We start from the raw sequence: 12,738 nt of genomic DNA, 5'->3' as shown, positions 1-12,738 counted from the left end.
AAGACGACGCTTTCATCGGCGTTCACGCGCAGAACAATTTCGTCTAGTCTTAGTAGGAAGTGGAGAAGATTGAGGAGGAGGAATGTTCTCATCCTTATCACTTGGGTGTTTAGGTTGTGGTCTCTTAGGCTGGATAATAGGAGAAGAGGAAGGTCTCTTCTCTTTATAAAAGGAAGGAGGAGGAACTGCTCCATATAAAGGAGGAATATTTGGTTTAGGAAGGAGACCGAGTCCATCATGACGAGGAGGTATAGGTCTACTTTTATAAAGTTTATTAGACACAGACATAGTCACATCCATAGGAATGGGTTGGGAATCTTCTTGAGGAAAGACATTAGTTTTATCTTTCAAAGGAAGAACTTCCTTCTCAAGAATGATAGGAATATCAAGTTTGGGTGTTCTAGGTTCACTTAGAGATAGGATCATATCTGTTTTCCACTTTTGAGAAGATTTGAAAAGATGATCACTTCGCGGTGGAAGAGATTGGAATTGTTTAGGCCAAAAATAATCAATAGGAACGCTAGAAGTTCTTTCAGCTGGTTTAAAGAGACTATGATTGACAGTAACAACTTCACCATTATGGGGAAATTTCAAACACTTGTGAATAGGAGAAGCAATAGCTTTCATGGAAGATAGCCAAGGATAGCCTAGCTTCACACGAAATTGTTCGGACGATGGAATAATAGCAAAGTTCACATCAAGGGATTTGTTATGGACCTCAATAGGTAATGTAATAGAACCAATTGCAAGAGAGAAAAATGCATCAAATAATTTCACAACCACATCTGTTTTGTCATAGATCACTTGATTCAATTGCAAAGTAAAAAGAAATTCTTCAGTAATAACATTAACCATGCACGAAGGATCAATAAGCACTCCACGGCAAGGTGTATTCTTGACTTTTGCAACTATGTATAAAGGACCATCGGGTGCCCTAATAGTTTCACTAGAATCAAATGTGATGGAAGGTTCTTTAGGGTTTTCTTGCTGCTCTACAAAGTTAATCACATTCGGAGTCATAGACACAAGACCATCAGATGAGAAAGAGGAATCATTAGCCTCAATCGCATTAGAGGTATGAGAAGGTAATGGATCAGTAAAAATCTGAAGATTTTGGTTAGGAGGAGCTACAGATGTGTTGCCTTTATCATTCACTCCAAAAACAGAGATAGTATTATTATCAATCAAATCTTGAATTTTACCCTTTAAAGCAAAACATTTTTCAGTATCATGCCCAGGTTGACGATGAAATTGACAAAAAGATTTGTTATCAAAATAAGGTGAATTTATCTTTGCAGGATCAATTTGCCTTACAGGAGGAAGAGTAAGCACATTTTGTTCCAATAACTTATTCATAATACTATGCAATGATTCATTCAAAGGAGTATACTTTCTTTCTTTCTTGAAAAACTTAGAAATAGGAGGCACACCTGATGCTGCATTCACATTGTTGTTGATGATGTTTTCATTGAATTTGATAGAATCTCTGTTCAGTTTAAACTTTCCAAATGGTTGTTGACTGCTATCACCCTTATCACTCGGAGCCATAGGATGTGATTGTTCCATTTGACTCACAGTCAGTTGATAATTGTGAAGAGTTGCGCACAACTGTTGGAAAGAAGTAAACTTAGAAAACAGAAGTTTGTCTCGAATATCTTTTTGTAAATTAGAAATAAAGATTCTTTGAATATCATTGTCAGGCACTGGAAAAGAAATTTGAGCACACAAATGCTTATATCTACCAATGAAATCAGTCACTTTTTCTTTAACACCTTGTTTACAATGCATTAAATCAATCAAAGTAGCTTTAGGACTTATATTGTTTTGAAATTGTTGAATGAAAGCATTTGCAAGTTGTTCGAAAGAAGTAATAGAATAAGAAGGCAATGAGCAATACCATTGTAGGGCTTTGTCTCTTAATGTTCTAGTAAACAGTTTTGCAAGCAACCTTTGGTCGTAAGCAAAATCGGTACATATTGTTTGAAAAGTCTTAACATGTGTTAGAGGATCACCTTTACCATTATACAGTTCCAAATGCGGGATTTCAACATGTTTAGGAGGGATAGCTCGAACAATGTCAAGAGAAAGTGGGCTCGCAACATCAAATGTGGGCACACTAAACTTAGATTGATTCATAGAGGCAATTTCTTGCTGTAAAGAAGAGACAGTTTGTGCAAGATTGTTAATGGTCGCTTCAGTTGAAGAATTCATATTAGATGTGTTAGATTGAGATGGAGGTGTTATGTTATTGAAAGAAGGTAAAGAGTAAGGTGGCGGGACACTATGATAGTTAGTCATAGGAGAGGATTGGACAAGAGGAACACTACAAGGAGGAATGGAATGGTTGAATGAATTGCCCCCTTGTGTCATGTTCATTTGTGGAGATGTAATAGGAACACTCATTGAAGGAATGAATGAAGAAGTCGGATTAAATGAAAGAAGAGGGTTAATTGAAGAGGAAGGATTGCCCCCATGACTGATGATCATAGGAGGAATGTCTTGTATAGAAGTAGCCATTATGTTTGATGTAAAGGTAGGTATGCTAGCAATAGAAGTTGTCAAAGGAATAGAATGATTGACTTGTGTAGGAGGTTGTATATAACCTAAAGTTTCGGCACAACTCTTCATAGGCATCACATTCGAATCCACAATGTGTGCAATACCACGCAAAATATCAATTCCATTCTTATCACTTTGAAGCATATGTTTTAGACCCTCAATTAAAGGAAGAGCTTGACTATCGGGGTATTCTTGAGACATCCATTGTCGAAAATTGTCAAATTGGTTATCCAATTTCGCAAGTTGTTCTACAGAAACCTCATGGAGAGCTTCTTCATCATTAGGAGGATTAGAGGAATTACCCATGTCCTCGTTAAAAAGGCTATTCAAATTAGGTTCCATCTCCTCAGTAACTAAACCTTGGAATGACTTAATTCTACGGCTTCATCTAACGGGAATGGTGTAAGTAGGGCTTATTGTTGTAAAACTCATGCACTAGAGAGGGAGAGAAGATTTTGAATTTAGAGGTAGCAAATTTCAGTAAAATCAACCAATCTTCTAGATTTAAGCTATTAAATGCAATCACGACAATCTCCCGAAATTTCGGAAAAAATGTCAGGGACCGTGGCGCTCGGAGTGCACACGGTTCTCGCAACTTTTTTCGAAATTTGCAGGGATGAAAGTTATGATGATTTTAGAGCTAATCTGAAAAAATTGAGTGATTTTACGATCTGTAGATAGGCCAAATTAAAGTTGCAATCTCAAAATTGAACCCTACCAAGATTGTCGAAAAATGCAAAATTTGAATTTTGAAAAAGAGAGGGAAACTGAAATTTTGAATTTTATGATTTTAGAGGGAATACCAAAAGCAATGCAAGTTTTGAAATTTAAAAGTTGACTCAATTTCACGCGAAATTCAATTTTGAAAGCGGAAATCAAAGTTGTTGTAATTAAGCACTTAATTTCAAAAGTCACAAATTGCAAGAATTTTGAATAAAGCACTGAAATTTCGAATGAATGCAAACACACTTTTCAGATTTAGGACAGTAGGAACACAATTTTGACACAAAATTTCAATTTCAACAATTTTTGAATGATTAGAAGCCCTAAACCAAGCAATCACAAGACCAACTTTGACTGTAATTTTGAAAGTGTTAGATTTGATAAAATCAGCCAAAATTCTGGATTTTAGCAGAAAAATACAGTAAGATCTAGTTCCCGAAATTTCGGAAAAAATGTCGGGGACGATGGCGCTCGGAGTGCACACGGTCCTCGCAACTTTTTTCCAAATTTTCAGGGATGAAAGATATTGTGATTTTATTGCGGATTCCAAAGTTACAGCTGATTTGGAGATGTTTTGATTAGTGAAATTGTCGGACAAAGGTTGAATCAAGAGGGTTTCAAAAATTAGGGTTTTGACACTTAACCACTTAATTTTCAGAATTAAAGCACAAATATGAATTGATAATTTGTAATGGAAGGGTAGATCTGAAACAAACATTAACAATTAAACATTTCGCAAGCTCAATTACCAAAAAATTTTTTTTAGGGTTTTTATGCAATTAACCTCTAAAATTTTGCAAAAGATCAAACATGGAAATGTAATCAAGGAATCCAATTTTCAAATCTAACCATGAATAATCAAAAAGGATGTTCACGTCGGGTTCACCAAAATGTAAAGCGGAAAATCGCGAGCGAACCCTAGTTGCTCTCCCCTCTTCCAACTCCAAGGAGAGAGAAGGGAGGTTACTAGGGTTGACAGTTTTCACTTAGGGAGACTTTACATTCAAAAGAGGGGTTGAAACCCACAAGATCCAATCCCACACAATGCAAGATTGGATTCTAAATGTGTTTCAAGGGTTAAGACAGCAAGGCTACCCTCTGGAATTAGCAATAAAATGTCGATACGGCGCTGTCCTACAAATTTGAGCAAAAGTTGACGGGACGATGGCGCCCGGCGTGCACACGGTCCTCCGAAAAATCCGCGAAACGAAGGGGGATCTGTTCGTCTCTGCACAAGGATTCCAGATCTTCAATTTCAGCCGCGTACCTACAACCTAAACACAGAAAAGCGAAGACGATTGGGAGGTTAGGGATTAGGGGTTTGCCCTTAGGTCAAACCCCGATTTTGGAATTAACCAAGAAATGAGAAATGCTGTAAATGTAAATGATTGTAATGTAAAACAAGTACTAATACCTTGTTGTAAGGATGTTTGTATCCTTATGTGCGAAGGTATAGATGTTGTTGTTTGTTGTATTGTTGTATGTTGTAGTATGTGATCTCCTCTTCAATGGTTGAATCCTTGTCTTGAATGCAACACTTAGCCTTGAATGGAGACTTAGAATGATCAATTGCTTGAAGGAATGTTTGAATGCTTGAATGTTTTAGTATCGTTTCCACGCTTGTACACATATGTCCTTCCTACCTCAATGGGAGAGGAAAATGTAGTTTATATACTTGTCAATTAGGGCTGATAGACTGATTTTCCAGACCTTAGGCCGACCAGGAAATGTTATTTTCCAATTTGCAAACAAAAAGACCCGAAGTCCCATAGGAGACCGGGCCCAAAATAGGGCCAGGGACCAGGGCGCAGGGCGCCATGGTCCTGGGGGACCAGGGCGTTGGGCGCTCTGGTCCCACCTCCCGAGACAGCAGGGTGCAAGGAGGATCAGGCCAGGGTGTTGGAAAAAGGTAGTTTTTGGTGTCGTGGACAAGTTTCGGGGTCTCCATTCAGGTTCAATGTTGTGTCGCCATCGTGAAGACCCAAATGCGGTCGAAATTGCAAGTGTCGCAATTTTAGGATGCTACAAATACATACTAGGAAGGAATCCCATATGGATTCGCTTGACTTCTTGAGGCTTTGGGCCAAATTCTTTGGCGGAACTCAAGCTTATATTATTTTAATTTATTTACTCCTAAGGACGTCGACCTCGATGCACTCCTAGTAGAGGAGTGTAGTCCTTAGAGAGTAACTCGGGACCTGGATGGTCCCGATGAGTCTAAGTCTCTGGCCAGAGCACTTCCTATCCTGAATTGGATAGATGCCTACCTCGTTTGGGTAGATGCCTATCCCGAATTGGATAGATGAAACACCGTCTTGTATAGACAGATGCCCGACCCATATGGTTAGATGCCTATCCCAGTTGGATGGATGCCTATCCCATTTGGATAGATGTACCTTAGTATGTGATTGAATCAAACACAATTAATAAAAAAAAAAATTAGTCAAAATTTTTAGGTTAAGCTAAGAGTGGGTTAATACAGATTGCCTTGGAGAACTTGCTATCTTGCCCTCAATTGGTTGAGCTTCTGAAGTGGGCAAGCCTACTATTTCTTTATGTGCTTGATCCGTTGATGACAAACCTACTGCATCCTCATGCAATTGATCTATCAATGAACTTGCCATGTTCTCATTTACTTGATTTGTTGATGCCAAATCCCCTAATTCAACAAATTGATTGGGATGTTGATATGAATTCTCCCGTTACTTTTGTTTACGCCAAGGAGGCTAAATTTTTCTTATTTTTATTTGAGTGCCCTCTTTTCCTCTTTTCATTAGAAACCTTAGTTACCTCAAGCAAAAATGTTGATTTTCTAACTTTCCTCCCCTCCTTGACCTCAATAGTAGGTTTGCTTGATTCCAAAACCTTGGAGTCCAATGATATATTATGTTCAGTTTTTTTTGTGCATGTTGGTCTTGAAGACTAAACGCTTGTTTCACCCTTACTAACTTGATTTGCTAGTGGTGATAGTCTATCTTGTGACACATTTTCCTTTTATTCATCTTTGATGTTGTTTTAACTTATTTTTTGAGGAAGTTCTTTGTGGCCATTCTCATCACCTACAAGCTTATGCTTATCTTCGCTCCTCTGTAAATCTTCATCATTAGCAAACTTAGCAATAGGGTCCGTGTTTGTTGCTTGGGTATTCAATAATGAATCCTTCTCTTTACTTCTTTGTGTACTTGTGCCTACAACCCTGTTGCACAAACTTATAGAAATATGTAAAGTCCCTGCAAACAAGTTAGGCATAATTTTTTCATTGAAAATGGCATCTCTGCTGCAAGTGACTTGTTTTGAAATAGGATCCCAAAACCTGTGGCCATATGTCTCATTGGCATATCCAATGAAGGCACACTGTTTCATTCTTTTTTCCAGTGGAATATGAATGAAAGATTCACAACTAGACACCCACAAATGATTGTATAAATTCCTCTTACCCAACCACTTTTCTTCAAAGTTTCAAAATCCAACTGAGAGGAGGGACCTTGATTAATTGAATACATCATTGTACTTATTGCCTCTTCCCAGAATTCTTTTCCCAAACTTGGATTTGAGAACATGCTACAAGCTCTCTCCAAAATTGTCCTATTCAAACTCACTGCTGCACTATTTTCTAATGGTGAAAAAAGAACAATTTTAATACCATTCTCTGCACAAAAATGATCAAACTCTTTGGAGTAGAATTCACCCTTAACCATTTTTAGACACTCAATTTTGTTATCGGTTTGGATTTCAACACCTATTTTGAAATTCTTAAATTTGTCAAACACTTTAATCTTCTTATTTAACATATAAACCCAAACCTTTCTAGTGCAGTCATCTAGAAAATAATAAAAATGATTAGACCCACCAAGTGAAGTTATCTCCATAGGACCTGTTATCACTTGAACCTGCACCCCTATTTGCTAAGCTATCAACTCAGCAGGCTTGTGACACATGGGAACTCTCCTAGGCTTGTGGGTTGCCTAAAAATTTGGAGTGAACCTCCAAAGAAAGCTGGTTCTTAACTGGTTATCACCTAATTCAGACTACCTTGATGATATTTGTTGAGAAAAGAGAAGGAAAACATGAAAATGAACCTACTATCTAACAAGTGATGCACCAAATTGAATATCTTGAGAAAGAACAGCAAATAATAAACAATACGATAGTAACAATACTCACCTACATAGCCCAGTAGATCATAACCCTTGCATAAATAATTTATAAGAAGGCTAAAATCACAGTTCTAGGAGGAGAAAACATTCTTTTTCACAACCTGAGACTGCTATTTCAGTCACAACTTACAACTTGCAAATAATTATGCTTCTGCATAAGGTATCCTCATGAAAATACAATTTAAAGGACAAGTCTATCACAAAAACCTGCATAAACACCAAGTACACATCATGGCAAAAGAATATGGGAAGGCATGGACCTCTTGTTATTGCTCAAAGTTATTACAATGCTCTGTCATTCCTGAAAAAGTGTTACAAAAACATTCCCTCTTGTAGAAAGAACTCAGAAATTACAGTCTGCCAAAAAAATGAATGAAGAAGAACCCTTACAAAGAAGAAGGAAGCTAGAATATATGCTTTCCAAAAAGCAGACAATGAATAATAAATTCCACCTCCTCTTGGGCAAGCAGAAACAAAAAACCACCTTTAAAAGACCTGAAACAGGTCTGAAAGGGAGAAAACTGGGCCAAAAGTCAGACCAACCCATGCTACAACCATAAAAGCTCTTTAAAAGCAACATAAATGGCCCCAAAATATCATTTGATAGGCCTGCAAGCCTTCATAAATGCAAAAAATATCTCTTTGACTCTATCAATAAATGAAAAAGATAATATCCTATAAAGTGATCTAAAATTTATCATGTAATTTAAATATCTGTTTTGCTTTATGTTTATATTCTAAAATTAAAATACTATAAGTGTAATGAGGAAAAATAATTTTAATAAAGTGACTTAAATTTATCACTTTAATAAATGTTATTTTCACTTCATTTAATAGTATTTTGATTTTAAAGTGTAAAAATAAAACAAAACAAATGTTTGATTTATGTGATAAATTTTTAGATTATTTTAATTCATATTATTTTATTCAAATATATAAAATTTACTTAGACTCCTCATAAAAAAGAAAATTTATTAAGTGACTTATAAATGTCACTTAATAAATTTTAATTTTATAAAAAATAAAATATTAAGTGACATTTATAAGTCACTTAATAAATTTTACAAGGGATCACATAGGTCATTTTAATGACCCCCCAAGGCATTTCCACGAGGCTATTAGAGATGGAGAAAGAAAAATAAAACAAAGGCAAAAATAAAAATGCCAATGTAATTCATCGATGCATATAGGGTAATTGAAACCCTAAAACTCTTCATTACTCCCTTCATCTTTGGCGTTCAATTTTCTCATCTCTGCTGGAAACTTCTGGGTGGCCATGAGGGTTTGCTATAGGTTTGAGCTACTATTTTGATGATTCACGGACTGGAAGGGTGCATTTTTTACAATTCCCTTTGCATTTAATATCTTCATTTTTCTGTTGTTGCATGAAGCGGCCGCCAAGAGTTAGGGTTTGGAGACTTCGTGGAAAAATTGTAGAAAAGAAGGGCACATTTGCAATATTCTGCACACTCCTTTGTCATTGGGCGTGATTTGAGAGTTAGGTGACACTTCTCTGGCTGCCATGTTATATTTTCTGGGTTCCTTTGAGCTAGGACCAATTCTTTTTTCTTTTTTCGCTTGCTCCATTTTGTTGGGCGCCGCCATGGGCTTGGAGCTGCAAAATCTGAGCATTTGCCACAAGACTCTTTGCATAGACTGCGAGATAAGCTATAAAACTGGAAATCCGACCCCCATTTTTTTTTTGCAGATAGAAGGAAATTTTGGGCCATTTTTTGGTCACGGCTTTGACTGGTTTTATGCATATTTTCTCAAAAAATAAACCTGTCCAAATTATTCCTTCTTAAAAAAATCACCCCTAGTAAGCCCTTCCTTCAAACATAAAAACTCAACTACGAACTTTTACATGACTGGTAAAAAAAGGCAATATTGCTGCTTGCGAAAACTTCTTTCTGTGCGTTCCTTTGCTTTAATGCTTTCAGACTTTTTACCTTCTTGATCTTCAACCTTTCGAAAATAATAAAATAAAATGAGAAAGACCCATTGGTACAATGCTGCAACATACTATCTCTCTGTAATAAATCACTATGACTTAATTGCTGCATATGATGTTGTTCTATTTCGCTTTTATGACATAAGGGTTTATTATATAAACAGCTGCAAAACGCATGTCACTATATTTGAAGCATTGTCAATCATGCTATTCATTAAGCTATATATGTCTTCTTGCTGATAGTGCCTTTTAATGAGATCTTAGGCCTGCACCATTAGATTGACTACATTTTGTATTCTATAGGTTGTTTTGGTTGTTGTACTATCAATGGCTTTTCCCAAACACTGTGATAGACGTGCATCTCTAAGTGCTACTCTCAGCCATAAATTATCATAGCTTCATCTCATATGAACTGTCATAGCTGTATCTTGAGGTCTGCTATTTTGACAGAGAATATTGCACTGTGATTGAAGATTGTTACATAATCATGCCCTTATCTTCTTTAATACTGTCATCATGCTGCTATAGAGCTCTTCATTGTCCCTTTATCATCATTTCTCACAATCTGCTTTTGATAATGCTTTGATAGAATTTTCTGAGTTCACGGACTATGAGTATTTTATGCACTCTTGGCATGGATGCAACTGGTTGTTTGTGTTTGTTCAAATCTGCTTCCAAATTTTGAGTTTGCTCTACCTTATCCCTCACATATTGTCTTTAAATAAAGCACTGTTTAAACAATCATGAGGTTGTTATGACTCACCCTTGTTTTGTAGCCTTTGTTGAATATCTCCATGGTCAACCTTGAAGTTCACTTACATTCCTCATACTGCTGTGATTATCATTGCTGCACTGTCTTCACCTACTCTTGAGATTCTCACACATGACAAGGAAATTTGGCATTGAGTCACAATACACACTTGCTTTTAAGCTTTTACCCTTGGGAGATGTAATGTCCCTACTAGTTAGGGATCACTAACCTGCAAAACGGATTGTTAGAATACAACAAACATATATATATATATATATATATATAAGAATACAACAAACATATATATCCGTCTCTTCTTAGATGAACTTAGTCAACCAAGCCATATATATGCATATAGATATTCAGTATATATACTGCCCTAGGGATTATCATAATCCCTTCCTTAGACTAAGTGAGTTTCCTCCCTATAGCCTCCATCATATAATCACATTTATATTACATTTTCATAATTGATTATTATTTTCCATTTATACTTACATCTTCCTAACTTGACATGTATTCCATAACATATATCTCAGAAAATGTCCATTATCAAATATTCACATTTGTTAATTTATATTCCTACTATTCATTGATACGTATTCCTTAACATTCGTCTTTCATTAATATCTGTATTAGACTGTTCGTTACTGTATTCATTAATATATGTATTAAATTACTATATCCATTAATATTTGTATTAGAATATTCAATATTCATTAACATAAGTAATATCATTTTCATTATATGTATTTATTAACATATATAATAACAGATTCATATAACTTACTATTAAAATATTCAATATTCATTAATATAAGTAATATCATTTTCATTATATGTATTTATTAACATATATACTAAAATATTCATTATTAATATTTATTAATATATATATTAAAATATTTATTAACTATATCCATTTACGTATACATTTGTGACATCCCTTACCTGTTTGCACCCACAGTAGTGGCTCCCAATCTGCAGTTCCTTGTTGTTGTTCACAGTTTTCCTTATACCTCCCCGTGTCCTCCATCACATAGCCCAATGACTTAGCAGTATATTACATAGTGTATGTTCTCAGACAGTAAGAAATCAGACATATTCATAGTATATATAAACTTCCAACAATATTATTTCAGTATAAAAAGACACTTTACATTACCAGTACTTGTGATATTATTAAAGCTGATAGAAATTTGATTAATATAAATGCTGATGTGTGTGCTGTGAATTCTATTAAAGCATGGAAGTATTTTCCTTATTGTTCATGGTGAAGTAGAGTCAAACCTTTACGTATCTGCTGATTCGTCAGATGGCTGAAGATATTTTCCAGCGATTCTTTTTGTTCTCCCTTTTTCTTTATTTCTTTTCCCCCCCGTGAGAAGTATTGAGCCCCATATTTAAAGTGGCCAGCGGGTTCGCTGCCTTTGGGGAGAGACATGACTTTATTGAAAGTCACGTCCTCCTCTAATCATTATTTCCTTAATAAGATCGTGACTCTTAGGCTAGTTCCTTAGGCACTTTATTCTTTTATTAATTAATTAATATTTTATTCCTTAATTAATTAATAAATATTATATTGCTTAATTATAAATAGTATTATATTGCAGATAGAAATAAATGGGCAATTAATCAGTATTTAATAAGTGAATTAATTATTTTATTATATTTTAATTTAATTTTTATATTTATTTATTTTTATTCTTTTGTATTTTAATTTTATTATTAATTTATTATTATTAAATTATATTTCAAAGTGGGACATTACAATCCGCCCCACTCAAGATTGCTTGTCCTCAAGCAATGATCATGGAACGTTCAAAATGATTCCCAATATGAAATGGCTTTCCAAACACTCATAGGATAAATATGCTGCTACTTTTTGTAAAAACTCTAGTTCTTGCCCTAAATCACCATTTTATGTAAAACTACAAATGAAACAAGGTGTGTACCTGATTGAGATCTTGTAGTGGAACTAATAATATAAATCTCTAAAGAAAGATAATTAAGCATAAATTAACTTAACCAGGGTCTGGTCCAACTCCCTATAGGAGCTCAATCATAAGAAAGTGGGAGTAAGAGGGATGACGAGGTGTCCAAGAGACCCTCTACGCTAGGCCCAAGAGTGGAGTGAAAGTCAGAGCCCCCTTGGCCTCATGGGACCTCCGGTCAACTACCATGAGGTGGGTTACCTAGTGAGGTATCCTATCACCGTTCCCCTTCATCACTTCCATCCTTATCCCCTTGTTAATAATCAATTATGATAGAGTTTGGAAAGATACAATAGGATGCCCTAAATGTCCTTCCCCTCTAAGTCCAAGAGCGGTGGACTCTATCTTACACCCCCTTGGCCTCATGGGACCATCAGTCAACTACCATGAGGTGGGCTACCTAGAGGAGAACCTCATCACCGTTCTCCCTCCTTGTACTTCCTTATATTACTATCATGGTAGTTTGCTCAATAAATTCATCATGGATTACTTATACATTTCATAGTTGTGTAATTAAAGACAAGGTTTTCTCTCCTTGTTTGGCATCACTTCTTAAATGGTTTGCACAATATCATAGATATCACTTAATGTTAAGAACTTATG

General features: G+C 35.6%; 1 protein-coding gene and 1 long non-coding RNA gene across 5 annotated transcripts in view; one reads left to right on the top strand and one right to left on the bottom strand.

Moving 5' to 3' along the window:
- LOC131052191 (uncharacterized) overlaps positions 1–12,738 on the bottom strand; it is a 423,207-nt gene that overhangs the window by 96,448 nt on the left and 314,021 nt on the right. For 2 of the 4 annotated variants that reach the window (XR_009371577.1, XR_009371578.1), the window contains exon 11: positions 1,431–1,608. The exons of the other annotated variants lie outside the window; for them this stretch is intronic. The gene's annotated coding sequence lies outside the window, so the exon portion shown is untranslated. The remainder of the gene's footprint in view (positions 1–1,430; positions 1,609–12,738) is intronic. 4 annotated transcript variants of the gene reach the window in all.
- Positions 8,669–12,738, top strand: part of LOC131873655 (uncharacterized) — a 90,584-nt gene continuing 86,514 nt past the window's right edge. The window contains exons 1-2 of the long non-coding RNA XR_009371579.1: positions 8,669–8,732; positions 8,831–8,936. This is a non-coding gene — a long non-coding RNA (uncharacterized LOC131873655). The remainder of the gene's footprint in view (positions 8,733–8,830; positions 8,937–12,738) is intronic.

Source organism: Cryptomeria japonica, chromosome 2, assembly GCF_030272615.1.
Source record: "Cryptomeria japonica chromosome 2, Sugi_1.0, whole genome shotgun sequence".
NCBI classification, from domain to species: domain Eukaryota; kingdom Viridiplantae; phylum Streptophyta; class Pinopsida; order Cupressales; family Cupressaceae; genus Cryptomeria; species Cryptomeria japonica.
The sequence above is the reverse complement of the archived record's forward strand: the minus strand, read 5'-3'. Positions and strand labels throughout refer to the sequence as shown.